This window comes from Chaetura pelagica, unplaced genomic scaffold, assembly GCF_000747805.2.
Source record: "Chaetura pelagica isolate M959 unplaced genomic scaffold, ChaPel_1.0 scaffold67, whole genome shotgun sequence".
NCBI classification, from domain to species: Eukaryota; Metazoa; Chordata; class Aves; order Apodiformes; family Apodidae; genus Chaetura; species Chaetura pelagica.
The window spans coordinates 4,016,434-4,022,433 of NW_009954107.1; the positions used below are offsets into that span (position 1 = coordinate 4,016,434).

The following is a 6,000-nucleotide window of genomic DNA, read 5'->3' on the forward strand; positions in this document are numbered from 1 at the left end:
TGTTGTTTGATAGTCCTCTCATGCATTGATTCATTCATTTTTCATCAAGGAAACAGCAATTCTGTATAGTAACTGATTAACTATTCATTAGATCGTAAGCCTTAGTGTGTTGCAAGTCCTAGGGTTATCTTCTACAACAAAGTGAAAATACAGTCTTTTAATTGTCTATTAAATACAAAAATAAACCCCTTAAAATTCAGTTTTTTGAGTGCAGACAAGGAGAATTTTTGCTCTATATTCCACTAGTGTGAACCCAGCCACCATTTTATGAAAAATGTAAAACTAGAGTATTACATATATCTGGAAAAATATTATTTTTTTGCTCTTTCAGATTTTTTCCTGTGAAATCTAAATGTAAACTTTAAATCTATTAATACATCTAGCTGTTTTAACTTTTCAAGGAGACTGCATCAATCCAAGCAGAAAATGGTTCAGCTAATCATTTTTATTTTCATGTGTACCTCCATTTGTCATACATCATAGAGGAAAAAACTAAAAGACTATGAAAATTATTATTTTAAAACTTGTTCTTTTTAGACCCTATGCATATTTTCCCATTCCATTTGTATTTTTAAGAGATACTCAATTTTAATGTGACTTCTCAGCAGTTCCATTTAAATATGTAGACTCTTTTCATCTCAGAAGTTGTATTTAGAATAGCCATTTCCAATTATATTACTACTAATTTCAGCTCAAAATTTATTCAAATAGATGGACTTTTTCAGCAAAGTAAACCAAGTGGTGGCCAAACGTAGAATTTGGGTGTGAGCCTTCAAAGAAGTAGGTAAATGAGCAAGAGAACACGTAAGCATAATCAAGTTTCATTTGCAGTTCAAAGCAAGAGATGTCGTAATGTCCCACCATTAGGAAACAATGTTTCAAATTATTGTACTCAATTGAATTTAAGATTACACACAAGGAGATAAATACTGACCTGCAGTTTTACAAGTACTCTCTGGAGTTGTCATTTGCTTATAAAAATTTATCACACTGAAGTTGCTGAGTTTTAATTTATAGGGTAACTCATTCTTATCTAAATGAAAATCTTAGTAGAAGTTTTGCTTTAGTAACGTTGCCATACAGAAAATATCAACCAAACATTAGTTATGTTCAAGGGCCTTGAGTAATGAATATAAATAGTTCATTTTAGAATTTTCTTTTTAATAATGGCTTACCTATGGAGACATTGATGCTCATGTTTTAGTTTACAAGTTAAAAGCTGCATCTAGTCAGACTGTATACCTTCAATATGGCCACATTGTTATCATATTTGAAATGTTTAATTTGTCCGTTTTTCTTCTGAGGGACTCCACAAGATCGAAATTGCAGCAGTCACGCCAATCATGTTTTCTCAAAATAAACTACTTACTTTTATTTTAGTTGTGTACACCTCCATGGCAAAAACCCAGTTGCATTATGTTTTTTAATACAAGTACCTTGCTAAATTACATTTCAAGCCATTTATTATTATTTATATTGAAGAGTTGCACAATTAACATGTTATCTTGAAGGTGCATTCTGACTCCTTTGGGTTTCTAATCAGCCCAAGATAAATTATAATAACTAGGCTTTTAAAAAGTAAGCAAGAAGAATTTTCAGTGGCCTTTTCTAATAATTGATCTGCCTAGCTGAATTTATTTTATTTTTCAGTCTGGCACTGATAAGCTCTTCCAAGGCCTTAGTGTTGAACAACAGCTTTCTAATCTCACAGGGACATTTTTACATTTTAGCTTACGCAAGGTAAAATAATCAAGAATTGGTTGGGGTTATTGCAATTAAAATTACAGAAAATAAGTCTGTGTTCTCAAGGTTTCTTCAATGGTAAAGCAATCTTGATTAATTACTCCTATATCTCTGTTAAACCTTGTGATCGCAAGCTTCAAAAATGATAACTATTATACAAACACTTCTTTAAACTCTATCAGAGGACAAATTGGTATTACAGTCCGATACTTACATAATGTTAGTGTTGACATTTCTAAAAACCTAGAGAAATATCGACAGTAAGATTCAACTGTGCCTGTGACTCTGCCATGCCATATAATTCATACACATCAGAATACTACACAGTACCATTGTCAGTACATTTGAGGTGTTTTGCTTAGAAGGGTGATGTGGAGAGGGATAATGCTAATATATGGCTCATTTTTCACAGCGAGATAGTTTATTAGATTTTAATTCTTGATTCCTCAACACTTTAGCAGGTATTATTTCCCCCAAAAAGAATTAGCTCTACTAATCAATATGCTCAACTGATGGTCTTTTAATGTTAGTTGATTACTAAGTCATTGAAAGGTACCAGTGCTGTTTTGTGAACTAACTAAGAAATTACAAAAGGATTATTTGATGATTAATTAAATGACAACATTTCCTCAACATTCCCATACATAAGCAAATACCTATAATCTGACACCAAAGATGCAACATTATGCTTCCATTGTTTTTATGAATCTTATTATTTCCTAAAGGCTTAATTTAAAAAAAAAAAACAGTAAATGGAGCAGAAATGAGTATTTTATACTGGTCTCACAGAATTGTAACTATTCAATTTCAGCAGGGCTGTGTGACTAGTTTTGCTTGTAGTGGAAGGTTCACTTTGATTTGCTTTGTGTCTAATAAGTACATTTTAAGGGTCTGGTGTTTATAAATCTACTATATATAAAGAGGTTTTTCTATAAATACAAAATTGGACTTTTGGCCTTTTTATCTGACTTTTTTTCCTTCATGAGTTTTCTTCATCAAACTCTATAGTGAATAGTATTCTTTGGCCTTTAGAGGTATGCCTTTTTTAGTGAAGTCTTTACATTCTCTTCCACTGGAAGCTGGAGGTGAAAGTAATTTTATTCCATTTCACTTAAGATCCTTTGCACATACTCTGTGCCCTTGCTATTTTATTTCCTCTGAAAAGTTCACTTTTTATTGCTATCTATTCTAAGTCATGTTCCTTGGAATTCAGTTCCCTAACTACTTTTTTTTTTTTTTTTTTTTAATTACTTTATTTTATAATATTTATTTTTTTTTATTCATTCATCTTTCTCTAGACTTTCACTCATCTCAAAGTAGGTTCTGGTTATGATTCTATAAGTCAGGGAATACAGTTCATAGATGCTTGTCTTATTTGTAGCAAAGTGGATGTTGGTCTCTTCTCCCAAGGAACAAGCAAGAGAACGAGAGCAAATGGCCTTAAGTTGTGCCAGGGGAGGTTTAGATTATATATTAGGAAAAATTTCTTCACTGAAAGGGTTGTCAGGCACCAGAACAGGCTACCCAGGGAAGTGGTTGAGTCACCATCCCTGGAAGTATTCAAAAGATGTGTAGATACAGTGCTCAGGGACATGGTTTAGTGATGGACTTGGCAGAGCGAGGTAAATGGTCTTGACAATCTTACAGGTCTTTTCCAACCAAAATGATTGTATGAAAGTAATTGTTTTAACTTTGTAAATTATTAAATATCTAAGATGTATTTCTTTCATTTAAAAAGCATAATATTCACTTTGAATCCTGTTTTATATTATTGTTATTCACAGAAAGGTATGTTTGTAGTGCCATTTCCTAAGCAGTGCTGAACTACATAATCTAACTCCCCATCAAATCACTACAAATTTACATATGGTAAATTAAAACCTAAACAGTACAGTCCCTTTTCATTTTTTCTTGATCCTGGTGTTTAACTGCTGGAAACACATCAGTAAATTCTGGCTGGCTGATCTCTTTCACCTTTCTTACTAAAAAAAAAAAAAAGATAATTTTAAGTGTCTCTTTTTCTTCCAGTATAAAATAAAAGGAATCAGAGATATTCTTGAACTTGTAGAATGCATATTTTTTGAGAAGAAAGTATTTACCATAAGAAATTATGGATTTCACATTTGAAGCCATATGAAAAGAAAAAAAAAACCCATAAGATTTTATCTCCAAATATAAAACGAAGCACATTTGCTATGTTTTGAGTTTTAATTATATTTTTAATTACATCAGTTTATCCTTAATTCTACCTGCCTGTATTTTTCAGTTTACATGGAGAAACTTCTTTCTTTTTAAATTTTTATTTTCTCATCTTTTAAATAAATGCTGCTGAAAGTAAGGAAATACTAATGCTGGCTTAGAATCAACTGTCATTTATATTTTGTTATCAGTCTTTGCCTATTATTATCTTTGGCACTTCTGATTGATTGTCTGAGCCATACTACAGTGATGTTTTAAACATCTTTGCATTTATTCTGCTCTTTCAAACATTACAGCTGTTGTGTTCTCCTAAGAAGAGACAGGCAATTCTGCACTCTACTCAGTTGTTTACATCTTCATATTCCCTTGCCATCTTCAAAAATACAAAAAGTCCTTCATCTTGAAAGTACTTAAATTTTCTAATGAAAAAGGTGAATGGGTTCTGGAAGCACACTCTTTGATTTCTGATATTCAGCTCCCATAGAATTTCTTCCATGACATTATAGATCAGGGTGATTTCTTTTGAGTGAAATAAAGCCTGGCTATGCTGACATGGTCTGTCAGCACTTTTAGGTAAGTAGATATGCTGTTTTTTCCCTCCTGTGGTTGTCCATAACACTTAGCAAAGTTTGGTTCTAGAAAGTGAAATTGTTTTATTTCTTGTGAGATCTTCATGGCAGCAGTTGTACTGAAATTGTTTTCAGTATGCTTTGCCAAGCTGAAGATAAAACCTAGGACTTTTCTTCACTGGTCTCAGAAATTCCTCCTTCTTTTCTTAGGTAGTCCATAGCAGTTGAGTATTTTACAATAAAAGTGGTTTTATTTATTTTTTTTTTCTGGTTTGTTGGGTTGTTGTTTTGGGCTTTTTTTAGGTTAAATGAATGTGGAGTTTAAAATTTACTAATAATGATGATTTTCTGACAGTCATTTAGTTTACTGTTTAGTTACACTTTTTCGGCTTCTTGCTCAAAACATTTTCTCTTTAACACAGTGAAATGGTATTAGCAGTTAAACATCCTATAGCCTCATTCTGCTTTCAAATCCTGTTAAAATCAGTTTACTAAATGTTATTGGTTAACTGCAAAAATATCTAAATATCCATCTCTAGTAACACCCAGAACTTCTGAAAATACTTATGAAATATTTTAAATATTTAAAGAATTGAGAAGACTTAATTGCATTTAAAATGTTGTAACAATTAGAGTGCAACATCTGTTGGGCACTTCTTACACAGCTACTGTAAGATATTGTTGGTCAATTTTTAAGTACGCTCAGAATTCAAGGCTCAGAACACAAGAAAACTTCTGTTATTGAAATATGTTTGCTAATCCTAGAATATTTATTACTCAACTATAATTATTGTAAACAGATTCCTTAATCTTATTTCTAGTACTAGAAGGTAAATGCATTGCCTGTTTTACATGGTTTTTTTATTCAATTCTTTCATCTTTGTTGGCAGTTTTCTATTGGAAAGATTTTCACATAGTAGCTCTGGGCTATTTTCAGTACATGTCCAGAACACCATCTTCAGAGAAATAAAAGCTCAGGCATACAGATATATTAAAAACAAACAAATGCAAATACAACACAAAAAAACCCAAACAAAACCAAACACACCTGCAAAAAAACCAAAACAAAACCACCCAAAGTTTATGTAAATGGAAGACAAAAGCAATGGCATTGGACAGATCAGTCAACAAAATCACACATGACAATAGGGTTCAGGGGGAAAAAAGAAGACACAAACTTTTTGATGCCTAACAACATAGGTGGTCTATTGCTGTCTATTAAATGTAAATTGAGTAGTATAACTGACTGTTAGGCATTCAGTCCTTGTGCCCGAGAGTTAAGAGAATTACTGATTTTATAATGCTGTTCACTATGTGCCAGTTTCTTGAGTTTTCTATTTTAACAACTTGCAGTAATCAGGTCTTTATTATTTTTTTGTCTTTTTTCTTTCTCATTAAAATAATAATAATAATAATAATAATAATAATAATTATTATTATTATTATTATTATTATTATTATTATTATTATTATTATTATTATTATTCAT

At 31.4% G+C, this 6,000-nt stretch overlaps 1 protein-coding gene across 1 annotated transcript in view; it reads left to right on the plus strand.

The window, feature by feature from the left end:
* SGCZ (sarcoglycan, zeta) overlaps window positions 1-6,000 on the plus strand; it is a 189,942-nt gene that overhangs the window by 156,317 nt on the left and 27,625 nt on the right. The window lies entirely within an intron of this gene.